General features: G+C 45.3%; 1 long non-coding RNA gene across 1 annotated transcript; it reads left to right on the forward strand.

Moving 5' to 3' along the window:
* Positions 1 to 6,396: 6,396 nt before the first annotated feature.
* On the forward strand, positions 6,397 to 10,573 carry LOC104144616 (uncharacterized). Its single transcript, XR_694161.2, has 5 exons — positions 6,397 to 6,513; positions 6,678 to 6,869; positions 7,140 to 7,359; positions 7,503 to 7,600; positions 8,323 to 10,573. It is a non-coding gene; the product is annotated as an uncharacterized lncRNA (long non-coding RNA).
* The last annotated feature ends 3,473 nt before the right edge of the window (positions 10,574 to 14,046 follow it).

A 14,046-nucleotide genomic window follows, 5' to 3' on the forward strand; every position in this document is an offset into this window, starting at 1 on the left:
ATTTGAAAATTATCTTGCTGCTTTAATACGTAACAGGTTGTATCTGGGCATGCTAGCCAGTTGTAACCAGATGGAGGGAGTCTTTGTACTGTCCTATTTTAAAAGTTCTGTTGCAGGCAAGAAAAGACGAAAAGCAAATGCTCTGGAAAATTACTACTCTCTTCCCCCAGAAGTCTTATGTATAAAAGTGGATACATCTGCCCTCAGCAGACTAGGGGAAAAGATGATGCTATGCCTTTTCTGTATGCTGGGGAAGTAATTAGTAGGAGTTCTTGTTCAGGAGGAAAGGACTGAGCAGTTTTCACCTAAATTTCTGAGGTGCCAGTGAAGATGGGAAAACTGAAACCCAAGAAGAAACCCTAGTAGAAAGCACTTCAGTATCGAAGTCTAATCTTTGTTGCTTTGGAAGCATTTTGCTAGTCCAGGCGGAGCCAGCCAAAGATAATGTAAAGAGCCAGCAGGAAGAAGCCTGCTCAGGGCTGCTATACTAGCTGTGCACTGTAAAACCCAGAGTTTACAATAAACTTGACCATGTTATACAACAAAAAATCAAAAGTCTAAAGTCCTCTATTCAATTTTAGAAACATTTAATTTTAGGAACATTATTTTTAAGCTTATTCTTGTCCATTTAGCACCTCAGCCCCCGCCTTTTTTTCATTTTCTTTTCATCAAAGCGTATGTGGAGTAATGATGTTAATTCTGATGTTTTAGCAGGTTTTGCAAAAGGGGTGGAAGGGAACCTGTAGTTGGAGCGTGCCAAGTGAGCCGTGACATGTGCCGCTTTGCTTAAGGAAGAAGTTCTCCCAGGCAAAGACAAATGAAGGGCTGAAAAGAGCCAAGTTATTTCGTCAGAATGTGAAATAAAACATGAGGGTGGGTGAACACTGGAAGAGGTCGCCCAGAGGGGTTGTGGCATCTCCATCCTTGGAGATACTCCTAACTGGACGCAGTCCTGGGCAACCTGCTGTAGGTGACCTGCTTGAGCAGGGGGGTTGGATCAGGTAGTCTCCAGAGGTCCCCAATGCTTCTATGACTCTGTGATAGGTGACACTAGGCTGCATGAAGGAATTGATACTAATGAGATTCCTGCCAGTTTCTACTGTCAGCTGAAACCCTCCAAGAAACTTTTGCTCACCAATGTCTGTCTTGCTGAAAGCTGTGAGCTTAACCTGCTGTTAAGTTAAATATTGACAGGACCTAGCCCTAGGAATCACATAGGGCAAAGCAATGAAAGTTTTACAGAGTACAGCTCTCAGTTCAGTCTTCAGATGTGTCTTGTCCTAGAGCAAGCCCTTCTTAAAAGGAAATATCCTTTAAGCAACTGTGTGCCTTCACTTTTCCTGTCTGAGGAACAGAGAGATTTCTGGGGGACACGGAATCAGGAAACAAGCACAATATAGGCGGGAAAGAAGCTTAGAGCCTTTTCCCTCCTTACTCATTTTTTAAGTGCTGGTTGGCTATGCCTGTCTGAACTTCATGTGATCCCTTCCCAGCTAACTCAGCTACTTTTTTTCACAAGTCTAATGTTTAGAAAAGAGGAAAAGAGAAACCAAAACTACACTTTAGAGGAAGACTAATGAGGATTCTTGTGAAGGTATCGTCTACCTTCTGTAATTCTGTTGACTTTGATTACAGTTTTAGGAAGTAAGGTAAGGGAAGAAAAACTTGGTGGAATTGAGAGTTATAAAGAATGCAATTATAGTTTGCATGATCTTTGTAAAGTAGCACTTCCTTGGTTGCTTATCCCTTTCCAAAGCTGCCTTTTTACAGTAACACCTTGGAAGTTGATTTGCAAATATCCTCTGAATTTGAAAGAGCAGGTGGCAGATGGGGGCTACCTCAGTCCCTCAGCCATGACTACTGCAGGCCACCCTCAGCAGCCTTTGGCCTCTTGGGAGGGAGCTTGCCCTCGATCAAATAGCTGCTCGTAGGACATCTCTGACGCTTTCAGCTCCTTGCTCCCCCAGCCTTCCACAGCCTCTAAAAATAATTTGCTAAAAAAGGCAGAGATACAGTTTGTAACTTGGTTTCAGGAGAAAATAAAACAAGAAAAACGCAAAACAAAAGATCTTCAACATCCCCCACGATTCCTACCACTTCCAATGAGGGGAAGAGATATGTTCTTAGAGGAAGCAAGAATAGCAATTGCAGCGTTCAGTTTCTACAAGCAAGAGAGATCCCAGGGAGCCGTAGCTCAATTAAAACGTCTCCTTTGGGTAAACCAGGAATATTTACGAAAGTAAGACTGCTAATGACGTGAGCTGTATTCACCAGAACTGCACAATAGAAGTGATTCTTCCTTTGTCTTGTGCACATATATGCCTGTAACATAGTATATTTGACAATAGCTTGGTGTTTTAACCTATATAGCATTTTTCTTAGCTATTCATGTCCTTATTTTGTCGTTCTAACGCGTATCACTGTTACTTTTACTTTAGCACACCTAAGACAGCTGTCTTCATTTTCTGCCAAATTGTCTTCAGCAGGGAACGTCTGCTAAATCTTGCTGATGAGTTATGGAGATAATGTCAGAGATGACAAGTAAAAAATTGAGGAGAACTGTATTGGCAGGCCTTTTTTGGTAAAATACTAAATGTTACCAGGAAATGCTTTTGCATTTGGATAATTCAAACCAGCTTTCTGGGACAGAATTGATGTGCGTAGGCCTGTGTACGTGCTCTCCAATGCATGTGTCTGTGGTGTCCAAGTGCTGTGGCAGTTTGGATAGAGGGCTGGAGAGAAGGTGGAATAAGGTTGTCCAAAATTCAAAGAGTATTTTTAAATGTCTGTTTTAATATTTAATAACTTTTTTAGAGAAAACGTCTCTAATTTTCAGCAAGACTGAAAGATCTTGCTGAAGATCTATAAGATTTGAATCCCGAATGTCTTAATATGTTGCTTTAAACCAAGTGTTATATTCCTCCTTTAAGCAGAAAAGTCTGCTCAGCTTTAGCAGGCAACTGTCTCACCTGTCTCCATAATGTTCAGCTGCTTTAAAATGACTATAGGTTATTGCAGTAACCCTGTGGTCTTCCCTGCTGAGTGCGCTGGAGGTTGCCAGTGAGGGAGGTGTTGGCTTCGCCGGTGAATTCGTATAGCATTCGTCAGGAGGAGAGCATACGGCCTGGCGGCATTTCAGGCGGGTGCAGATAGGGCATGGGAGCTCCTGACCACCACCACCACCACCACGTTTTACCTGCAGGGATAGGTAGGTTATATTTACTGTGAACATACATATTTGAAGAGCAAAACAGCCTCATCTGATGAAATATTCCATGCATGTAACATCAAAAAGATGCTGTATTTCAGACTTTGAGGTTATGCAGCGCTGCCAGGCGTAAAACAGCAGGAAAATGGCCACGTGCCCCATTTTAATCTCTAGCCCTTGAAAATAGTCTCTGAATATAAACTGCTTTCACTGAGTGAATTAAGATTACAAATCCTTGATTAAAAAAAGGGGGAAAAAAGTGCAAAACCAAAATGCCACAAGATACAGATAACCTTTTTGGGGCACAGGAAGGCGCATTGAATGGAAATGAAGAGTGATCAAAAAGCTGGGGTTGTTTTTCTTTTAAAGTGTTTCTGATGAATACTTTTCTACCTATTAAACAACTATAGCAAGTCTTCATTTAGTTTAGTTTTCTCCAAAGCTGTAATGCTCTTTTTTTTTTTTTGTAACTATTTCCAGGGAGTTGAAATGCAATTTTATAAACATAAATATCTTTAACAGAAAACTTCACATGGCTTTCCACTGATCTGTGATCATAGTGACTGCTTTTTGGAGCAGGCCTGACAGGCGTGACTTGAATCCCTTATATAGAATGAAAGGATCTTGATACAGATCTTTCTAGGTTTCTGCTACTCATGGCTCCTAGAAAGGGTGGGGAGAAATTCTGAAATATGAAAATATTAATGGCAAGAGAGAATCTGTCTGTTGCATCTAGCTCCCGTTCGGTGGGATAGCTCTGTATCCCACGCTGGTAAGAAGTCCTGGATGAAAGCAGGGCTAAGATTATAGCTAATTAATGCAGACATTGTTTTAGAGATTTACCTTAATGACACTGATCAGATACAGTACATTTTTTTCTGTATAAGAGTGACATCAGAGATTTTGCTGCAAACTCAGCTTGAGTGTATAATTGGTAAGATTTAAAATGACCTGCAGTGAATGGAGTTCAACATATTTTTCGTTATTTGGAGTAGCTGGAAGGTATGTTGTGGATGCTTAGCAAAATGTAAGGGAACTAGTTGCTAAAAATCATTAAGAATTTTATGTCTAATCGTTTGGCTTCTCTGGGATCTCACCCATGTTTACTGAGCGTTGCTGCCAATGCTCTTGGGAATGAAATCTTTTTGCTTTGTTTTGTTGCAATTCATGACTTAACCAGTCTGTTCCAGCTAAAGTTGCATAACAAAAATACCAGGAAGACTCATAAATATATACTTGAGAATATCACTGAGCAATCTAGCCTGTCCAGAAATTTCATTCTCTTTCTTCCCCTTTCCTGCTAAAGTTGCATATGAGTCATACAGTAATAGGGGAAAAAAAAAAGTAGATTTTCAGGAATAATTTTTGTATTAAAAACAAGGTAAAAACGGGCTGATAAATTTGTGACTTACTGTGAGACCACTAGCGCGTACATACACACGCACACTCTGACGTGATCAAGCGAATGTCCCGTAGGCCCTGTTCTGCAGTAGGTTAGAAAGGTGGAATATAGCCCATGTTTAGGGTTAAAAGATTTTGGTTGGCCCCTATCTCATGCAGACGAGCATAGCTCTCCTGAGAATGGCAGTTTTTGAGAGTTGACCTCTGGTTTTCCCCGTCCCTGTGAGTAACTTCCTTTAGATCCTAAACTGAAAGAACCGTTACGGATGTGGATAGCCAAACTTGAGTTTGCTCAAATTTGATTATCCTTCCAGCGACTGCTATGGCATTTTAACTGAGTACGCCAAAAAGTTTCTGTTCCTTTACATGCTCTCCAGGATCTGCTTGTTATATATTTTCTTCTGTTTATATTCAGCAATGTACAATTGCTAGTGTTTTGCAATAATTTTCCTAAAGTTCCCATGAAATAAATGAGGTTTGGGACTTTCTCCAGGGATGTTCCCAGTGTTACAAAGGGAGGTATGCTTTTAAATCCTTTTCCTATTTAGTTCTGTCAGCTCTATCTTTTGTCAGTATCTTCTGATGATACCATGCAGGGGTCGAGTCCTTATGGAGGGGCCTTTTCTGTAACGTGATGCTTTTATTCTTGTTGATTGTTTTCCAAAAATTGGACTATATTGGATTTAGATGCAATGGATACATTGTCCTGCTCTTCTGTTTTTTTTGTGTGCGGATGGTCCCCGCTGCTGATTTGGAGAGAGAGGAAGGGCTGTGTTTCAGAAGCGCCCGCCGTGGAAGCGACGGCTCGCTTTCCTGGCCCCGCCGTCGAGGCTCCGTGGACGGCCAGCGCCGCCGCGTGCCGCAGCCCCCCGAAGCTCAGCGGGCAGGGGAAGACCCGATTCAAAACAAACAAACCAACCAACCAACTTGTGTTGTGTTGATACCTTCCCCCCCCCCCCTTTTTAACATTAGTCTACGTATCCTGTACTTAAGGCAAATCGCGGCAATGAGTTGCCGTTTGGACCCTTCCGGTTTCACTGCCTGCCGGGGAGAGCAGCAGCAGCGGTCTCGGCGGGCTGGGCGCTGCCCCGCGCCTGCCCCTTGCCCCTTCGCGCAGCAGTGAGCAGCGCACGGCTTGCAGACCTCAGGGCCGCTTCTGACCCGCTTCGCTCCCCGGCAGCAGGCCGCTGCGCTGCGCCACGCGCTCCGGGATCTGCCGGCTTTTCCCCCGTACAGCTTTTTCCTATCTTCTTGTGTACTTTTCCCTAGAGACCTGCCTTGCTCCCACTGCCGTCATACACCTTTTACAGTACGCAGAACGAATTTACTTCCTTTTTTTCCTGCCGTAGCTACTCCCCTAAACTGAGATTTTCGGAGCTGAATTGTCCTGGTGTTTTCAGATGCCGCTTCCCCGTTACAGGAAGGGGGTGGCCAGCCCCATGCCCGTAGTCTCAGAACGGATCAGCCTGAGAAGCTGTCACAACCCACAGTTCACTGCTGAAGCTTTTCCACTGTGTTTTGCTCTAAAATATGTAAGTAGGGGTCTAGCAAGTAGAGGGCAGTCTAACTTTATCGCTTTGCCTCTGTCTATTGAATTTGGGCACTCTGCAGAACTGCTTTACTTGCGCGTTCCCAGCACGGGCTCAGGAAGGGAAGCGTTGGTTTGAAAATGCAAAGGCTTTCCCATCTTTCCTGCAGTCGCCAGCACTTGATTTCATTCCCACAGTTTCTGGACCGCTCTAACAACACACGCTATCAGTTTAACAATCTTTCTTATCTAGCTTCCCACTACGCACTTCTGCTGTAACAGAAGCAGCAGCCGGCTTGAGGCGGGCAAGCTGGAGAGCGCTGCTTGCGGGTCTGCACGCTGGCAGCTCCTCAAATGCACTGCAGGGAAATTAATGGTAAACGAATACCCCCAGCCTCACGTCTGTGTTTATCGGCCCGTTGCGTATTTTACAGCCGTCTACGCAGGGCATACGTGTGGTGAGCAGTGCTGACACCAGAAAGTTTAACTCGGTCAAAAACCCTTCCTTTCTCCTTCAGTAGTTTTCTGTCCCTTCATCAGTGGCACTTGCAGCGAGCAGTATAAGCATTTGAAGTTCTGCGACTATCTGGTACGACAGAGAGCGAGTCGAACAGCCATGCAGACTCGTCTGTGAATCACACGTGCTGGGAAGAAGGAGTTGCTGACAAATACCAGATGAGCTAGCATTACCATCTCCATAAAGATTTTTTTCCCTTCCTCTTCCCAAAAATGGTATGTACAGAAAATTGCTGTGCTCTGAATATATGTTTCTGTTGTCACAAAACATAGTTTATTTAAATTTCTGCAACGTGTTGGGCTCTTGCAGAAGAATGGCATGGATAAATAGGAAAATGTAAGGTAGGTAGAAAATGCTAAGTTGTTAAATTGCGGTGAGCAATCAGAATATGGTGGGAATCCATTCCCTGATCTCTGACAGGTTCTATGCTTTTTTCTCATGTTGGAAAACACGCTAAAATAAACCTTTCCAATTTTTATGATTAGATCAGCTGCGAATCTCTTTTTCAAGAAACCATAGAATAACCAGAAGATACAGAGTTATCTGGTCTGAAGCATGTTGGAACATACCCCCTCCGGCAGCGCCTGTTAAGGGAAGAGTTTGCCAAGATGCACGAGGAAATCTATGTTGCATCAGCTGCCCTTCCTGTAGGGAAGAAGCAGCCGAGGTGCTCCAAATAATAGAAGAATCGCTGTAATCGAGTGGGTAAGGAGGGCACCTGGCATGTCCGAGGGGCTTGGGCAGAGGTCTGACAAACTTGGTCACCTGCTCGCAAGTAAAGAACTGCGTGCTCCTCTGGGCACAGAGCTTGTTCTTTTTTCTTCTTTTCTCCTTTCCCCTTGCTTCAGGTACAACGCGTCTTCTTTCCGAAGTCATGAAGCTAAAATTCCCACCCTGATCTGCAGCAAGCTAGAGAAGCTGGAGCTGCTGAGCCCCTAGCCCTCAGGTACACATCCCGGTTTTGCCTGTATTCGGGAATCACGTGTCACGGGACGGTACATGGGACTTTGGGACATGCCGCCCAGCGTCCCTCCAGCCCCGCGTTGCCGGCGCTGCTGGTGCCCGCGTGTCCTGTGCGTTTGTCCCCGCGCTGTGCGTGCTGCGCTGCAGCGTTGTTGCACGAGCCCCCGCCTGCACGCTGCTGGATCTTGCTGCTGCTCAGGGCTTTGGGCCAGAGGCACCGCTGGCATCTCTGCGCCTGCGTACGCCAGTGGTCAATTCCCCCCCGCCTCCTGCCCCCTTGTCGTTTTAGATTTTTGGATCATTTTTCAAGTCCCAAACCAATTTGGCATAATTGGAAACTGCACTCCTACACTTTCAGTCACTTGGGTCCTGATTACTTCCATCTGACTCGGTTTGTTTACTTTTTCAGGAAAGTTCTCGTAGTCCACAGAGCAGCTTCACCGCCCGGGAAAGTTCCCGTGCTTGTAGTTTCGTAGCCTGCTGCGACTGCAGGTTCCTCTGCTGGTTAACTACAGCAGAGACTTGGCAAACCCGTCGCAGAGCACAGGCTGACGCTGCTTACGCTTCCCCTTCCCAGCTGTGACTGGGGCGATAGTGTACTCATTGGCTTTTTTGAGTGATTATTTAATTAAGGATTATTTTTAAAAGTGGTTATTTCTCTTGCATGGGACTTATTTTCCCTTTTGCATCTGCCTGTGTCTCCAGGTGTCACGCGGTGTTCCCTCAGCAGGCCTGCTCTGACCCGGGGCAGAGGTGTGGAGGCTCTCGCAGCAACACCAGAGTCTAATGAACTTTTACAGCTCGTCTCTTCTGAGGAGTCTGGTGGTGCGCTGCGCCCGAGGCCATCCATCACTGCGGAAGGAGGCTGCTTCTGCACGATGACGCTAATCTGCTGACCGAAAAAGCAGACGTGCAGCGTGCTTTCCCATAAGCCGTGTCACGGTCTTCGTACCACATGCAGCCAGCTGCTGAGTAAGGGTTTGAGCCAGAGCCCACTGAGTCAGAGGGAACCTCTCCTCGGACGTCGGGCGCCTTCGGAGTCCTTCCACCGGGGCGCGATGTCTTTAAGTAGTAACTTTATACAGTGAAGGACCCTGATTTGGCTAGTAGCCTTCAGAAGAGGCTTCAGAAGATTATACCCGTCCACTTTTAAATATCCTAGCTTTGATTTTCATCATGGTTCTACTTAAGAAACCTATTAGTATCTTGTTTGCCCTGTTTTTTATCTTACTATGATTTTTTTGAATTTGTTGCCGAGACCTTTCTCATAGTTTTCAGAGACAAACCAATAGCTTTAAAGATTAATAGTCTGCCCAAATGCCTGCAGGATCTCCACAACTGAGAAAATAACTACCCATGATTTACAAATCTTTTAAAATTTAGAAGTGCATGTGGACCACAGCAAAAGAGCTTCTGCGTTAACAGAGTAGAGAACTCTTTTCAGTGTTTTTTGTAAGAATAATCTCTATACTTTTAGGACGTTGTTCTGTCTTTCTCACTAGCTCAAATGTAGGTGAATCCCTCGCTTTAGCTCTGTAGTAAGACACAATTCAGACCACTGTTTATCCTTAATTTCTAGTCAAGAAAGTTGAAGGTTTTATGTATGCTCAGCAGGTGGTGTGGCTCTCTTAGTGTTATATCAAGATTGAAAACAAATAATCTTTAAAACCATAATGAATTACCAGAATTATGTATAGTCATTGGAATTAACTGCATTGCCTAACTCGTACTATACCTCTCTGCCCAGAAATGCGTCTTGCTTTCCGGAAAGGTACTTCATCCTTCTAGGATTTTTCAAGACAAATTTTCTTAAATCAACAAAAGATGATAAACCTTAACTCCAGTGACCTCCTGCAGTTGTGCTCTCCAAGGACCTGCTTGTCTTTGGTTCCTGTGGGCTGTGTAGGGTAAAAAAGCCTACGGTGGAAAACCTCTTCAAGTCCAGCGGACATTGAAGCACTTTGGGGCTTCATGGCAGCCCCCGTACACCTCCTTTGCATTAGTCAAGCTGTTCCTTTATATTTTCCTTTGTTTCCTACCCCTTAGCATGACCTTTTGGATTCTTCCCTGTAGCTGGATCTCTTCCAGGTTAGCTTTAAATTCTGCTCTTAATTTTGCAGGGGCAACTGCCATCCAAGTCATCCCAGTCGCTGTGGGAATACGCTTGTGGTATGGTACTTGTCTGCCTACTTTGCAGCTTGCAACACTTCTAGCTGATTTAGTTGCAGCCTCTCTCTTCTCCGTTCTGTTCTTCATCAGCTGCTTGGCCGTGAGTTCTTGTTATAGCCAGCAGGTCCTGAAATTGCCTCATGGCTTTCTCTTTCAAAGACATATGTTGAACCACCGGGTATAATAAAGCAAAGCTAGCTTCATCATTACTCACTAAATAAAAATAATTCTTTGCAGTCATGTGGAAGCAGCATAATTATCCCACATTCTTCATGCAGCTGAGGACACAGGTAGCAGATAGGGTGAATAACTGTAGAGGAAAATACCTAGGAGTGATTAGAGCAGATCCTTTGAAGAATCTAAATTGCACAACACCTTACCTTTTCCAGATTAATTCTCTTCATTTTCCCCCTCTTCATCTCCTTGGCCCAGTTTTTTCTGGAGTTCCCATCCAGAGTGGTCTCCCCGGGGGTTCGTGATGTTACCCGGCCTCCCTTGGGGAGCCCCAAGGTGGCTGCAAGCGCTGGAGTCGGGAGCTGCCGCAGGCCAGCCCTCTGCAATGACAAATGCCATCTGCCTGAGTCAGCGGCGTTCCCAACCAGCGCGAGTGCGTGATGCCGAAGGGATCAGAAAATCGCCGTTGTGGAAGCCACTGCCGGGGCAGCTCCCCTGGGAGGGGAGTAATGCGTTAGCAGAGGAGGGAATCAGTAACTCGGTCCTTCTGAGGTTAGGATAATTAACTCGATATTTTATTTCCCAGGCTAATAAACTGAAGTCTTGGTAGTTCAAAAGCATGTCATCACTGATTTTCTGGGCTGGTCCACGTGACGATCTCAGATGGGAGCTGTATGAGTAATTGAGGCTCAGTCTGAGCATGCTTATACCCCGACCCTAGAGTTAAAGGAATTACAGATGACAATAGGGTATGAAGGACGGCAATAGATACGTATCCTATGCATTCTGGTGCTATTTGAAGTATTCCCCCAGGTAGCTTCCATGCTGCCTCGCTCACAGCTTTGCCTTGATTTCGGCCTCGATGACGGGAGCGCAGCCCCGTGGGTACAGCAGGCAGCGGGGCTCCGCGCTGCGCCGCGCTGCGTGCCCGGGCAGTGCAAGGCAGCGCCGCGGGCTTCCCGCCTCCGGGAGTCGTCGCAGCCGCGCGGGGAATGCACTCACATGACTCCGTCCGCTCCCATGCGTAACACTAACTGTTTATCTTCTGGCTTGCTTGTTCTGGTTTGTTTTGCTTTGGAGGACGCTGTCTGTCCTGCTTTCACCTTGCGGTACTTGCTCGACCGCCCTCTGGTTGTGGCATACGCGCAGCCAAGCGGTCGCAGATCGCCGAGCTGGGCTCGCGCCTTCCCTTTTTGACCTGTGCCTCTTATTTCAGTCCAAGCGTCTATCTCGAGAACTTTTACAGCTCTAGGTGCTGCGTGCGCTTCAGCCCGACGTGGTTATCCTTAGCGCTCCGTGGAAAAGGCGGGCTGCTTTCACGCGCAGCTAGAGAACCGAGCTCGGGGACGGTCCCCGGGAGCGCGGTTGCAGGGTCTGGCGGCGGCGATGCTGCAGCTCGTCCGGCCAAGCCAGGCGAAAGGCTCGGCCCCGTAGCTAGGTGTCCGCTCCCCTGCTGCGTCGCACCGGTCTCCTCCGGCTCCTGCTGTCGAGGGCCAAGGTGTCTGTTCTCGTCATCGGCCTACTCAAACAGCGCTTGTTTTAAATCGGATGAAGGTCTTAGTTGATCTGTTCATGTCGCTTTTGGGTATGATTTTTGCAAAATATCTTTTTCTGTTTTTATTAAGATGTGTACACACACCCGCTGTTTAGGACCCTAGCCGACTTTATGTTTCGGGGTTGAGAGGGGCTTACGCCTGTGTAAGTGAGAATACGTGACTTTTGCGTTCACTTTTATTTTAAAACATCTACAAACTAAACGCTCTCATATTTAGGCATGAGGCTGTCAGAACTCGGCGATTATTCCCAGAGGACCTGCAAGAACCTATCAGTATGGAAAATAATCAGCACTTTGGCTGATAAGGTTTCCTCTGGAGAAAGGGAGTTTGAGTGGTACACATGCTTCGATAACAGTATGTTTGCCTGTGGGGCAAAAGAAAATGCTTTTGTTGGCCACACCAAGCGCTCAGTGAACCGGCTGCCCGGGTTCTGTAAATTGGGGTGGTGGGGAGTTATTTTTAACCGGTGATGCTTGAGAATGCCAGAAAATACATATGGGAGGATGAGGAAGGGAAAGGTTAGGGAAGTCTGGTAATCAGTGTGCTCTCCCTGCATAAATAAATCACCTACTGCCTAACCCCTTTCAAAGCAGCGATTTACCCCCAGTCCCACCAAGTGTGCTCTGGGGAGTAGAAGAATGTCTCTAAATATTAAATGTATATTAACACTGAAAAATAGAGATGTAGGAGAAAGAAAAAACATCTTGACAAATTCCGGGTTATCCTTGGTCTTAAAAGGAGCCTGCTGAACAGGAAAGGCTGCTGCTAACTGTGCAGACGACAACTTAATTAAAACACAGTGACAGCATTTCTTCAACTTTTAGGAAAAAATGCTTTAAAGAATTACTGTTGATACTAAGAGAATGTAGAAAAGGAGAAAGGAGATTTGTACCCACAGGGCACAATTCCCTTTCCACCTCTAGTGGGAACAATCTTCTCGTACACGCTCGGTAGATCCTGCTTGCTTGGGTCGATTTAGAACAGGATCCTGCTTATGGATCAGGTACTAGCTGGTGCTGATTGCTAGATGGAAACTTTTTGCTTATCAGCTGAAGTGAACTAATTCCATCTGAGAAAGCTTTTCTAAAAGCAGTTTCCTTCCAAGGTGTCACCTACAATTAGGGTGTTTTTTTTTCAAGATTTTATTTACCTATCTTTGTTTTGCACTCTCTTTTTTGCTCTGCCAGGAGCTTTTTAGCCACTAGAGGAGTACACTTATGGGACTAACAGCTTGCGGTAATGATTGTAATTTGTCAATGAATTAATTATAATCACACTTGTCTGCAACAAACGACTCAGTAAAGAGCAGTGAAGAAGTTTATTTCCCCCTGAATTTGGGAGGCTCATGCAAGAGCAAAGACCAGTGGTTCTAACTTGATTCCTAGGTGTTTTGGAACAAAAGAAGGAAAAAATCTCAAGTTACAAATATTATCAGATTCTTCTTAAAGCCAAGACTGTGCTTCCTGTATCTTTAGTTTTGAAGAAGATAGAACAAAGTCATCCTCCAATTAGAGTTCAAATATAGCATCATCATAAAGGCTGTAGGAACCTCCTAGGGTTTTTCAAGCTTTTTCATTTCTTTTGTCACCTTGTTCTCTCATGGATCGGGAGCTGCTGGCTATAAAATCCATCTGGATGACAGAGGGAAGGGCTAACCTCTCCTTCCTTTCCTCTAGCTCTTTTTGTGCCCCTCAAGAAATACCTCTAAATATTGTAGAAAATTCTCTCCCCAGTCCTACTTTATTTATTTTGAAAATATTTTGAGCGTCTCTACAATAGCAAAGCAAAGTCAAAATCTCTCTTTCTGTTTTTTCAATCCATCCTTTGCAGTTTTCCTGGCTGAGTCAGGAGCTTCTGAAGTCCCTAACGACCATCTCCCTCCGGAGCAGGAGCGGCTCAGTGGTGCTCTGCCTCGTAACGCTGAAACAGGGGACTTGCTCAGCGGCAGCAGGAGCAGCTCAGATCAGAAATCTTCCCTTCTCGAGCCCACACATTGTCATACTGGCTCCAAAACAAAATGTACTGGCTAGGGGTTTTCATACCTCTTTCTTTCATTTATCTGCAATACTGCTTTCACAGATGAAAGGATTTAAAAAAAAAACCTGTTTTAAAAGCTAGTACCCAGTTAAGCTGAAATAAGAGCTGAAATAAGTCTTCACCTGTGGGAAAGGATGGTCTAATTGCAAGAGTAGAGGTTGGGCAGCTGGAAATTTATTGGCTTCCTGCTAACCTTGGAGTTAATCTCTCTCTGCTGTAATTACTGTCCCTGTAGGATGATAAATGCAATATGTGCTTCACACATGTATCCACTGTTACAGCAATGCAGAGCCTAGCCTCTGGAGTCCTATATACGTGGCAATTATTCTAATGCTAAATGTATTTAGCTTTTTGCTCAGACTTTGAGATCTAGGTGACTGGTTTCTCCACTGTGGGTTTGCTGCGGCAGAAGCAGCAGCGTTTCACAAGTGCTTGGACTGCATCCTTTAAGGAGAGCAGGGTCAGGGATAACTGCGTGCCTGATCCGGCCGAA

Source organism: Struthio camelus, chromosome 9 (genome assembly GCF_040807025.1).
Source record: "Struthio camelus isolate bStrCam1 chromosome 9, bStrCam1.hap1, whole genome shotgun sequence".
In the NCBI taxonomy this organism is placed as follows: Eukaryota; Metazoa; Chordata; class Aves; order Struthioniformes; family Struthionidae; genus Struthio; species Struthio camelus.